The sequence below is a fragment of the Ranitomeya variabilis genome, chromosome 7 (assembly GCF_051348905.1).
Source record: "Ranitomeya variabilis isolate aRanVar5 chromosome 7, aRanVar5.hap1, whole genome shotgun sequence".
Classification (NCBI taxonomy): domain Eukaryota; kingdom Metazoa; phylum Chordata; class Amphibia; order Anura; family Dendrobatidae; genus Ranitomeya; species Ranitomeya variabilis.
This window is the reverse complement of record NC_135238.1, coordinates 101,496,270-101,510,013: the sequence shown is the minus strand read 5'-3', so window position 1 is coordinate 101,510,013 and position 13,744 is coordinate 101,496,270. Positions and strand designations below refer to the sequence as shown.

At 42.4% G+C, this 13,744-nt stretch overlaps 1 protein-coding gene across 1 annotated transcript in view; it reads right to left on the bottom strand.

Moving 5' to 3' along the window:
• Window positions 1–13,744, bottom strand: part of PGAP1 (post-GPI attachment to proteins inositol deacylase 1) — a 1,745,445-nt gene that overhangs the window by 1,643,071 nt on the left and 88,630 nt on the right. The window lies entirely within an intron of this gene.

The window sequence follows — 13,744 nt, the reverse complement described above, 5'->3', positions numbered from 1 at the left end:
CCCTTAAGGCAGGAAAGTTTCCAGGAGCTCTCAACTGAGCAGATTAACTTGTGCACGGCTAGAAGAAACTTACACCTTTTAACCCCTTCCCGACATGTGACGGTATAGTACGTCACATGTCGGGACCCCCGCTTTGATGTGCGCTCCGGCGGTGAGCGCACATCAAAGTCGCGACATGTCAGCTGTTTTTTACAGCTGACATGTGCGCGCAATAGCGGCGGGTGAAATCGCGATCACCCGCCGCTATTAACTAGTTAAATGCCGCTGTCAAGCGCAGACAGCGGCATTTAACTACCGCATCCGGCCGTGCGGCCGGATATGAGCGCATCGCCGACCCCTGTCACATGATCGGGGGTCGGCGATGCTCCTCCATTGTAACCATAGAGGTCCTTGAGACCTCTATGGTTACTGATTGCCGGTGGCTGTGAGCACCCCCCTGTGGTCGGCGCTCACAGCACACCTGCATTTTAGCTACATAACAGCGATCTGATGATCGCTGTTATGTAGCAGAGCCGATCGGGCTGTGCCTGCTTCTAGCCTCCCATGGAGGCTATAGAAGCATGGCAAAAGTAAAAAAAAAAAGTTTTTAAAAATGTGAAAAAAATAAAAAAAAACATAAAAGTTTAAATCACCCCCCTTTCGCCCCAATCAAAATAAATCAATAAAAAAAACCAAAAACCTACACATATTTGGTATCGCCGCGTTCAGAATCGCCCGATCTATCAATTAAAAAAAAGCATTAACCTGATCGCTAAATGGCGTAATGAGAAAAAAATTCGAAACGCCAGATTTACGTTTTTTTGGTCGCCACGACATTGCATTAAAATGCAATAACGGGCGATCAAAAGAACGTATCTACACCAAAATGCTATCATTAAAAATGCCAGCTCGGCACGCAAAAAATAAGCCCTCACCTGACCCCAGATCACGAAAAATGGAGACGCTACGAGTATCGGAAAATGGCGCAATTTTGTTTTGTTTTGTTTTTTGCAAAGTTTGGAATTTTTTTTCACCACTTAGGTGAAAAATAACCTAGTCATGTTAGGTGTCTATGAACTCGTAGTGACCTGGAGAATCATAATGGCAGGTCAGTTTTAGCATTTAGTGAACCTAGCAAAATAGGCAAGCAAAAAACAAGTGTGGGATTGCACTTTTTTTGCAATTTCACTGCACTTGGAATTTTTTTCCCGTTTTCTAGTACACGACATGCTAAAACCAATGATGTCGTTCAAAAGTACAACTCGTCCCGCAAAAAATAAGCCCTCACATGGCCAAACTGACGGAAAAATAAAAAAGTTATGGCTCTGGGAAGGAGGGGAGCAAAAAACGAAAACGGAAAAACGGAAAAAGCTCCGGGGGTGAAGGGGTTAATATGAAGGTTAAGAGCTTCTAATCAGTGTAAGGCCGGCGCCACACTCAGCGTATGTAAATACGGTCCGTTTTTTTACGGCCGTAATACGCAGAAAAGTCCCCAAAATAGTGATCCGTATGTCATCCGTAGGCAGGGTGTCAGCGTATTTTGCGCATGGCAACCTCCGTATGTAATCCGTACGGCATCCGTAATGCAATATTTTCTCGCAGGCTTGCAAAACCGACATCTAATGGATTTATGGGCTCAAATGTTAGTTAAAACATATATACAGTATATATATATATATCATTGAGAATATATATATATATATATTATATATATATATATATATATATATATATATATATATATATATATATATATATATATATATATATATATATATATATATATATATATATATACACACACACTCACCGGCCACTTTATTAGGTACACCATGCTAGTAACGGGTTGGACCCCCTTTTGCCTTCAGAACTGCCTCAATTCTTCGTGGCATAGATTCAACAAGGTGCTGGAAGCATTCCTCAGAGATTTTGGTCCATATTGACATGATGGCATCACACAGTTGCCGCAGATTTGTCGGCTGCACATCCCAAAGATGCTCCATACAAGGCAGGATGGATCCATGCTTTCATGTTGTTTACGCCAAATTCTGACCCTACCATCCGAATGTCGCAGCAGAAATCGAGACTCATCAGACCAAGCAACGTTTTTCCAATCTTCTACTGTCCAATTTCGATGAGCTTGTACAAATTGTAGCCTCAGTTTCCTGTTCTTAGCTGAAAGGAGTGGTACCCGGTGTGGTCTTCTGCTGCTTTAGCCCATCTGCCTCAAAGTTCGACGCACTGTGCGTTCAGAGATGCTCTTAGGCCTACCTTGGTTGTAACGGGTGGCGATTTGAGTCACTGTTGCCTTTCTATCAGCTCGAACCAGTCTGCCCATTCTCCTCTGACCTCTGGCATCAACAAGGCATTTCCGCCCACAGAACTGCCGCTCACTGGATTTTTTTTCTTTTTCGGACCATTCTCTGTAAACCCTAGAGATGGTTGTGCGTGAAAATCCCAGTAGATCAGCAGTTTCTGAAATACTCAGACCAGCCCTTCTGGCACCAACAACCATGCCACGTTCAAAGGCACTCAAATCACCTTTCTTCCCCATACTGATGCTCGGTTTGAACTGCAGGAGATTGTCTTGACCATGTCTACATGCCTAAATGCACTGAGTTGCCGCCATGTGATTGGCTGATTAGAAATTAAGTGTTAACAAGAAGTTGGACAGGTGTACCTAATAAAGTGGCCGGTGAGTGTGTGTATGTATGTATGTATGTATGTATGTATGTATGTATGTATGTATGTATGTATGTATGTATGTATGTATGTATGTATGTATGTATATATATATATATATATATATATATAATCTGTATTTATATTTAATTCAGCGCGAGTTATGTGAAAAGCCGGTTATTCATTTGCCGTTTTTTTCTTTCTCCTTCCCAAACCCGACATGATATGAGACATGGTTTACATACAGTAAACCATCTCATATCCCTTTTTTTTTTGCATATTCTATACTACTAATGTTAGTAGTGTGTATGTGCAAAATGTGGGCCCTCTAGCTTGTAAAATAAAGGGTTAAATGGCGGAAAAAATTGGCGTGGGCTCCCACGCAATTTTCTCCGCCAGAGTGGTAAAGCCAGTGACTGAGGGCAGATATTAATAGCCTAGAGCGGGTCCATTGTTATTGCCCCCCCAGGCTACAAACATCTGCCCCCAGCCACCCCAGAAAAGGCACATCTGGTAGATGCACCTATTCTGGCACTTGGCCACTCTTTTCCCACTCCCGTGTAGCGGTGGGATATGGGGTAATGAAGGGTTAATGTCACCTTGCTATTGTAAGCTGACATTAAGCCAGATTAATCATGGAGAGGCGTCAATTAGGACACCTATCCATTATTAATCCAATAGTACTAAATGGTTAATAAAACACACACACATTATTACAAAGTATTTTAATGAAATAAAGACACATGTTGTTGTAATATTTTATTAGACTCTTAATCCACCTGAAGACCATCGTCCTGAAACAAAGTTAAAAAAAACAAACAACAATATTCCATACCTTCCGTCGTTATGTCCGATGTAAATCCATCTGAAGGGGTTAAATCATTTTACAGCCAGGAGCTGTGCTAATGCACCCACTCCTGCCTGTAAAACCCCGGGTACTGAATGGAAAGCGGGGTGACCTGGAGTTACCTTCAGTTGCGGTGAGGCGCCCTCTGCTGGATGTCCTCATGAACTTAATTTTATACCATTGGGAAGTGAAGAAAAAAATTACACTTTTTTTTTAGAACAAAACCGTGTTGTTTTAGCCCCATGTTGTACATTTTCACAAGGGGACTATGGTAAAAATGGCACCAAAATTTATCACACGATTTCTGTAGAACGTGAAAATACCCCATATGTGGCTGTACAGTAGTGCTTAGCCACAAGGCGAAACTTAGGTGCAATGAAGTGCAATGTGCCTCCAAGAGCACAGATTTTTCTAGAATAGTCTGCAAATGATGATTTTGACTTCATGGGTGTTTTCCAGAAACAAGCAGCAGTGGATGTTGCGGAGTGAAAATTGCAAATCGGCCTGTAACATTGGAAAGTCCAGCACGTTATACTCAGCTGGTGCTTCTAGAGACATGCACCCGTAAATTAAGCGGGCTCTCAAGCCAACAGAAATGACAAAAATGTGGATGATAAATGTGGTTTATAATAAATATAGTATCAGTATAGTTCAGTATCTTAAAGACATTATTCTAACAGTACTCTGGTATGTTATTATTTTACTCGAGACACCCCTATATCAACACCTATATACAGGTCACTGCCTGCCTTTCCTTCTTGTTTTCCGGATAGAACCAGGAAACACAATACAGGGTGGGCCAATATATGGATACACCAAAATAAAATGGGAAAGGTTTGTGCTATCAACTTCCTGTTTGCGGCACATTAGTATATGGGAGAGGGGAAACTTTTCAATATGGGTGGTGTGTTGTGAATTCTGCTCTTGGGTTCCCTGCGGTGGTTGTTGGTGGTAGTGCAGTTGTCCCTGGGTTGCAATCCTGGGCAGGTGTCCCTGCTGATTGCAGCTCTGACTGGGGTATTTAGGTGTGCTGGATTCATTAGCCCTTGCCAGTTGTCCATTGTTCTTGGAGGTTTTGCATCTGTCTGGTTCCTCCTGCCCTGCTGCCAATTCAGCAAAGATAAGTGTCTGGTTTTTGTTTCTACAGCACACATGCTGTGTGCTTTACAATTCAGTGCTATTCATTGTTTTTTCTTGTCCAGCTTAGACTGTGTTTGGATATTTCAGTCAAGTTGGATTCTCAGGAGATGCAGATATACATTCCATGTCTTTAGTTAGATGGTGGAATTTTTGTATTATCTGCTGTGGATATTTTTAGGGTTTTAATACTGACCGCTTAGTATTCTGTCCTATCCTTTCCTATTTAGCTAGCGTGGCCTCTTTTGCTAAATCCTGATTTCTGCCTGCGTGTATCTTTCCTCTAATGCTCACAGTCAATATTTGTGGGGGGCTGCCTATCCTTTGGGGTTCTGCTCTGAGGCAAGATAGAATTCCCATTTCCATCTATAGGGGTATTTAGTCCTCCGGCTGTGTCGAGGTGTCTAGGATGTGTTAGGTACACCCCACAGCTACATCTAGTTGCGGTGTCAGTTTAGGGTTTGCGGTCAGTACAGGTTCCACCTTCTCCTGAGAAAGTCTCATGCGGCTCCAAGGTCACCGGATCATAACAGTGGTGACCATTTTGAAGTCAGCCATTTTGGATCCAACTTTATTTTTTCCAATGGGAAGAGGGTCATGTGACATCAAACTTATTGAGAATTTCACAAGAAAAACAATGGTGTGCTGGGCTTTAACACAACGCAAGTTATCCCCCTCCCATATACTAATGTGCCACAAAAAGTTGATATCACCAACCATTCCCATTTTATTTAGGTGTATCCATATAAAATGGCCCACCCAGTAGAATACCTCTACACTACAAGTTTTTTGTTCCATTTTCATTTTTCACTTAGGCTACGTTCACATTAGCGTTAAGCTAATGTGCGTCGGGTTTGCGTCGGCGACGCAGCGGCGACGCATGCGTCATGCGCCCCTATACTTAACATGGGGGACGCATGCATTTTTTTTTTGTTGCGTTGTGCGACACATGCGTCTTTTTTGCCGCAAGCGTCGGACCAAGAAAACGCAACAAGTTGCATTTTTCTTGCGTCCGATTTTCGGCAAAAACCGACGCATGCGTCGCAAGACGCAGCGTTTTTGCGTGCGTTTTGACACGTTTTTGCGTGCGTTGTGCGTTGCATCGCCGACGCAACGGCGCACAACGCTAGTGTGAACGTAGCCTAAATACTTCGCTCATGTATGTGCCACCTTATAAATTTCTTAGACTGTACTATCTTGACTTGAGGCTCTAGGTGCTTATATTGTTAAAATCACTCTGCATTGACCAGTTTATTCCTGTGTACATACTTTATTTTTTGTTTCTTTTTTGTGTTCTTTAATTTCTTTTCCACATTTTTTCTGTATATTTATTTTTTTCGTAGTGACTGCTTTAGATGAGCGTGACCGAAACGTTTTGTTGTACTACAATTCTGGACTGAATTAAAGTTCATCTCTGCATCATTAACCCCTTGACGGAAGGAGCCAAATTTTTGAAATCTGACCAGTGTCACTATGTGGTAAAAACTCTGGAACTCTTCAACAAATCCCAGTGATTTTGAGACTGTTTTTTCGTGACACATTATACTTAATGATAATGGTAAATGTAGGTAGATAAATAGCATTTCCCTTATGTCTGCTTTACATCAGCACCATTAGTAAAATGTTCTTTTATTTTGTTAGCATTTTAGGAGGTTTAAAACTGTAGCAGCAATTTTTCATTTTTTCTAGGAAACGTACAAATTTTTTTTTTTTAGGAACTTATCCGTGTTTATAGTGACTTTATTGGTCCCATATATTGGGAAACCCCCAAAAGTGATACCATTTTTAAAACAGCACCCCCTGACATATTGAAAACTGCTGTCAGGTAGTTTATTAACCCTTAGGGTGATTTTCAGGAATTAATGCAAAGTGGAATGACAGAAAATGTGTATTTTTACCACCTAAATCCCTCTAACTTCTGAACAGATTACTACAGCCGTCAGACTCTAATGCCGCTATTTGGTCGTGAATTGCCATCGCAAACATCAGGACCACACAATCATGATCTGAGGGCACCAATGGGGATAAAGAGGAAGCCCCCACACTCTGTTATCCATTTATAATGGTGTATTCACTATTGACAGCAGCATCTAAGGAGTTAAACAGATTTGGATGGTGCAAACTCTGATCGTGGCTGATACAGCAAGTTGTCAGCTGTAGTGGACAGCCGCCAGCTGCTGGATTATCACCTGTATGGGGAGGCTATTTTCTTATATCTCAGGTCAGTTAAAAGACGTATTGGCGGTCATTAAGGGGTTAAGTTGCGTGCAGAGTTTATATTACTTTATGATGTGGGAACCTACAGGCGCATCTCACTAAATTAAAATATCAAAAAGTTAATTTATTTCAGTTCTTCAATACAAAAAGTGAAACTCATTATATAGAATCATTACAAACAGCGACCTATTTTACGTGTTAATGTCGATGATTATGGCTTACAGCTGATGAAAACCCAAAAGCCGTTATCTCAGTAAATTAGAATACTTTATAACACCAGCTTAAAAAAATGATTTTAAAATTCAAAATGTTGGCCTGCTGAAATCTATGTTTAGTAAATGCACTCGATACTTGGTTGAGGCTTTTTTTGCATCAATTACTGCATCAATGCGGCGTGGCATGGAGACGATTAGCCTGAGGCACTGCTGAGGTGTTATGGAAGCCCAGGTTGCTTTGATAGCAGCCTTCAGCTGGTCTGCATTGTTGGGTCTGGTGTCTCATGTTCCTCTTGACAATATCACATAGATTCTCTATGGAGTTAAAGTCAGGCGAGTTTGCTGGCCAATCAAGCACAGTGATAATGTTGTTTTTAAACCAGGTATTGATTCTTTTGGTAGGTTAGACAGGTGCCAAGTCCTGCTGGAGAATTAAATTTCCATCTCCAAACAGCTTGTCGGCAGAAGCATGAAGTGCTCTCAAATTTCCTGGTAGACAGCTGCACTGACTTTGGTCTTGATAAAACACAGTGGACATACACTAGCAGATTACATAGCTCCTGAAACCATCATTGATTGTGGATACTTCACACTAGACCTTAAGCAGCTTGGATTGTCTGTCTCAACTCTTCCTCCAGACTCTGGGTCCTTGATTTCCAAGGTCTAGTGTCATGAACGTGTTTGGTTGCCCCAATTCTTTCTTCAGGGGATTTATTTATATCCCACTTCCAGTTTGGAACTTGCAGCTCTCTGGAGCCCCCCTTACCCTCAGGTCAGTCACGGAACTACACCTAGGTTAAGTAGTCGCCAGAATGACTGCCCGGTCGTGTACTGGCTATTGGGAACGCTGCAGTGAGGGCGATATATAAACTCCCGCTTAGGCGGGAAATATAATTATCAACTTCGTCTGTCGCTGCCAGTTTCCCCAAAAGCTCAGCACACTTCGCTGCCACCATCTCCTATTACTATGATTAATAGTGGGTTAGGAGCCAACCCAATCAGTAGCAATGGCTTTGGGCGGAGGACTTCGGGTACATTTAGAGCAAGGAAAATGACACTAGTAAATATTATAGCTTTTACTCCATAAAGATTATGCAGTGTTTACAAAAAGTATAAAAAAAAATTACAAAATGAAAATTATATTAAGTACAGACAATTACAAATAAAAAGGGATTAACGTTGAAAAAAAACACTTTGTTATCTCATATCATGGCTGGCCATTTTTTTTTTTTTTTTTTTTTTGGGGGGGGGAGGGGCGATATATCCCAATGCATCAGAGCAGATTTGCAGAGCCTCTCCCAGCTGACTCCCTGGGTAAAAAAACTCCCAACTCACCTCCCTTAGTGGGTTGGCCTTGGAATGCCCTCCCCTTCTGGAAGCTATGTCAAATCTTCTATTACTCCTCACTCTTGGGGAGGGGCTCGTGGAAGGACGACTAAAGTGTATGTCTTCTCACAAAATTAGCTTACATTTAAGTCCAAACATGGGGTGGATGTGCCACCCGGTTAAGCCAAAATCTATATCTCGGATTCTGCTGGGGATAGAGCTTTAGAAAAAGCACTGTGTGATGGCTCGGCCGATGCAGAGACCAAAAATGTATTTGTCCAGCTTCCAGACCTAATCTGCACAATTATATACCATCAGTTTAATAGAACAAAAGGAATGCCCCCCGACCATGTGCTTTTTTGCACACGGCTGAGTAGACCTGCTAGCATTCTTGAGGGAAAGGGAAAGGAACTCATGTTACACCTGAATACAGGGGGGAGGGAGGGGCTGCCAGTGAAAATTAGAGCTAGCTTGCAGGAAGAGGAAGGAGGGTCTGTGGATGAACCAAAGCTGCAGCTTGTCAGTTACACAACCAAAGAGCTGTAGCAGAGCTGTGTATATTCATGACATCGGTGTGAAGTATCCACAATCAATGGTGGCTTCGGGAGCCATGTCTTCTGCTGGTGTAGGTCCATTGTGTTTTTTCAAGACCAAAGTCAGCGCAGTCGTCTACCAGGAAGTTTTAGAGTACTTCATGTTTCCCTCTGCCAACAAGCTTTTTGGCAATGGAAATTTAATTCTCCAGCAGGACTTGGCACCTGTCCACACTGCCAAAAGTACCAATACCTGGTTTATAAAACAGTATGTAGAAAGAAACGGTGTGGATCCAGCTCCGGGATAAAAATGCATCTTAGTTCAGACGAAATGGAAGAAGTCAGTCCGAGCACGGATACAGAGTGTTGCTGCCACAACACTGATTGGTATATAGAAAGAAACAGTGTGGATCCAGCTCCGGGATAAAAATGCTAAATTTTATTTAAACATTTAAAACGCTGCTAGAACATGACCAGCATAAAGGTGACGGAGAGCAACCAGCACCTGGACGCGTTTCGGGCAACAAAGATGCCCTTAGTTTTCACCTTGATACTGAGGACTAAGGGCATCTTTGCTGCCCGAAACGCGTCCAGGTGCTGGTTGCTCTCCGTCACCTTCATGCTGGTCATGTTCTAGCAGCGTTTTAAATGTTTAAATAAAATTTTGCATTTTTATCCCGGAGCTGGATCCACACCGTTTCTTTCTACATACCAATCAGTGTTGTGGCAGCAACACTCTGTATCCGTGCTCGGACTGACTTCTACCATCTCGTCTGAACTAAGGGTGAGCTGAAATACCGTTCTTTTTTCATGTTATAAAACAGTATCACTGCTTGATTCGCCAGCAAGCTCGCTTGACCGTAACTCCATAGAGAATCTATGGGGTATTGTCAAAAGGAAGATAATTGACACCAGACCCAACAATGCAGAGAAGGTAAAGGCTGCCATCAAAGAAAAATGGGCTCTCATAACACCTCAGCAGTGCCACAGGCTGATCGCTTCCATACCACACCACACCACACCAATGCAGTAATTGATGCAAAAGGAGCCCCAACCAAGTATTGAGAGCATTTACTAAACATACATTTCAGTAGGCCAACATTTTGGATTTAAAAATCATTTTTTCAAGCTGGTGTTATGAAATATTCAATTTACTGATATGACTTTTGGGTTTTCATTGGCTGTAAGCCATAATCATCAATATTAACAGAAATGAATACTTGAAATACATAACTGTAATGATTTAATCTTATGAGTTTCACTTTTTGTATTTTAGAACTGAAATAAATCAACTTTTTGATGATATTCTAGTTCTAGTAAAACAGAGGCCTTACCCTTGAACATTCACCCTTATATTCTTGACTATTTAAAAAGACAAACTTTAAATTTAGATGGAAAACCAAGGCTATTAAATACTTGGGGGTTAATCTGTCCTCTTCCTATAACAATTTATATATTTGTAACTATCTGTCACAGATCCCCACCGTGCCGCTACCAATTTGTCACGTACCCGCTCTCCGCATGCGACTTGGGGTTGTGCCTGCAAGGGTTAATCTATCTCTCCTCAGTCCAGCATTCAACCTCTGTCTTATACTGTAATGGGAGCATAAATCACACACCGACCGAGGCCACACACCTGCTCAAACACGCTGCCACCACTCACAGAACACACGGGGGATGAGTCCCAGATATATTACTATTACTGTCTGCCAATCATAAAACTCACACAGTTTAAGGCTATGAATTCTTTAGAACATACAAGGTTCAACTTGTTTAAGTTTCATGCTTTTATACAAAAAGGTACAGTGCTTATAATAAAAAAAGTATAAAAATATGGTAATAAAGAGACATACAAATATGCAAAACAGTTATAAAAATAAACAGGAGAAAACTTACAGAAATGTCTAACTTTGTAGTCTGCTTTCTGCTCCCTGAGGGTGGAATTAAGATGGACTGGATCACATCACCTCGGCTGCCCCCAATATGTGAACAGCTTTGCACATATACAAGCCTAATTTATAGAGTCTCTGGAGATCTAATTTCTAGACCAGCCTCTCAGGTTAATATTATAATTGCTTGTTTTTGATTGGGCCACGACCGCTCCCCCAATGAATATATTGCCGTATTTTTCTGACCATAAGACGCACTTTTTTTCCTCCAAACTTGGGAGGAAAGTGTGGGTGCGTCTTATGGTAGGGATGTAGCATGTGGGGAGGGGGGCAGCAGCGAGTGGGATCGCACTGTTATCCCACTTCAGGAGGCAGAAAAATGTCCCCACTGCCGGGAATCAGCGCTGGGGAAACCACGTGGTCCCGATGATTAAGTGCAGTGAATATTCATTAGCTACTCCCCGCCCACCTATCAGCTGAGCATTGAGCCAGGAGCAGCCAGTGAATACTGCACTTAAGCAACAACACACATGGTTTCCCCAGCGCTGATTCCTGCAGCAGCTGGAGAGATCCGTGTGTCCGGGGGAGGAGGAGAAAGCAGCAGCAGGGTCCGGGGGAGAGGAGATCGCTGCGTACCTTCCTGGGCTGGAGCTGAGTGCTGTGCAGTGTGCACAAGGAGGACCTGTGATGATGTCAGACGTGGGCGGGCTGGAGCATCACATGGCAGCACAGAGCCCTCCCTCTTCTTGACATCATCACAGGTCCTTCATACTCCCCACTAGAATCTGCAGGATTCCTCTTATAACCTGTGCTGTGCTGTGGAAAGGCAACAAGAGGGAGGGCTCTGTGTGTGCAGTCATGGGATGCTTTTACCTCACCACAGTGTGGCTGGCTGCCACAATTAACCCTAATGTTCTGTTCGGGTCATAGTAACCCGAACACACTTTTGCGGCCCTGTAGATTTTTTTCTGTAAGTTTATAAAACTTGAGACTTCTTGAGTTTTCCTCATTTGGGGGGACCTACCTATGAGTATTTTTTTTTTTTCGTTTACTTTTTGCTACACGCAAAAAGTTACACTTGTTGTGTTCGGGTCATAGTGACCCGACATCGTTTTTTTACAGCTGTGAGGCCATATTTTCAGTGAAATAAAGGAGTTATAACCTCAGTTGGGTCTATTTATTGCATCTACTATTGTATATCAATTGATTTATTTAGTAAATTATTTCAATGGGGTCGTACACGCGCTCTACCGGGGGTATGCATTGAGATCTGCGCACCATAAAAACGGCTTTATATTGATTATTTTTGGTGCGCAGTCTATTCTAAAATGTAGAGTGCATCCGGAGAGATCACTAGGTGTGCACTACACGTGTATATTATGCGCAGAGCGGACTGCTCAGAACGCGCTGTCTAAGACGTTTTTTTTTTGTAAAGCTGAGCTGTAAAGTCTTGCAAATAATTTTTTTTTGCTAAGTAAGTCTGTCTTCCTGGCTTTTCTGCTTGTTTTCAGAAGGGTTCTTATCTTCTCTGCTCTTATCAGTACACATGTTTTGGTTTTGTTTTTGTTTTTTTACAAGATATGTGTAGTTTTCTATTTTCGTTTTGCTCATTGATCTGTTTTTTCAGAATAAAAACAAAAAAAACGACTTCTAGTTAATTTTTCTTTTTTTTTTTACTACCAAACATGTTCACAAACAGTCTAGTAAGCAAAAAGTATAAAAAAATGGAGTTAGAGTGTCTAAAATCAAGGTTTAATAAGCCGGGTCATAGTGACCTGGAACACTACAAGTGTATAGTAAATGTGAACAAAACAGCAGGGTTAAGAGGTTAGTCTTTACAAAACACCATAAAGCACTCTGCCACTCCTTTGGTGAACTATAACTCCTAGCATGTCATAAGATCTGCAGGACATGCTGGGAGTTATAGTTCTCCAATGGTATTTTAAAGCAGCACTCCAGTGTTCTTTTGCAGTGCTGGAGTGGTGCTTTCAATAAAAGCACTGTGCCCCCATTCTTATACTCACCCTCCAGCATCTTCATATAGTACTTCGCAGACACCACACTGGTCCCGCAGCTTCCAACATAATAACATACTATTATGTATAATAACACCACATATAATAGTATGTTATTTATGTTATTAAATATTTTACCACATTTTTTTGCTTCAAATATTTTTTTCCCTATTTTCCACCTCTAAAACCTGGGTGCGCCTTATAGTCCGGTGCGTCTTAGTCCGAAAATACGGTATTTTCCTCTGAACACCCTTTGCCTAAAGGTTCTCACAGATAGATAGTGTTAAGGCCCCGTCTCACATAGCGAGATCGCTGCTGAGTCACAAGTTTTGTGACGCAACAGCGACCTCAGTAGCGATCTCGCTATGTGTGACACGTACCAGCGATCAGGCCCCTGCTGCGAGATCGCTGGTCGTGTCAGAATGGCCTGGACCTTTTTTTGGTCGTTGAGGCCCCGCTGACATCGCTGAATCGGTGTGTGTGACACCGATCCAGCGATGTCTTCACTGGTAACCAGGGTAAACATCGGGTTACTAAGCGCAGGGCCGCGCTTAGTAACCCGATGTTTACCCTGGTTACCAGCGTAAATGTAAAAAAAACCAAACAGTACATACTCACCATCTGTTGCCCGTCAGGTCCCTTGGCGTCTGCTTCCTGCTCTGACTGAGCCGCCGTAAAGTGAGAGCACAGCAGTGACGTCACCGCTGCGCTCTGCTCTCACTGTACGGCGGCACTCAGAGCAGGAAGCAGACGGCAAGGGACCTGACGGGCAACAGATGGTGAGTATGTACTGTTTGTTTTTTTTACATTTACGCTGGTAACCAGGGTAAACATCGGGTTACTAAGCGCGGCCCTGCGCTTAGTAACCCGATGTTTACCCTGGTTACCCGGGTGCTGCAGGGGG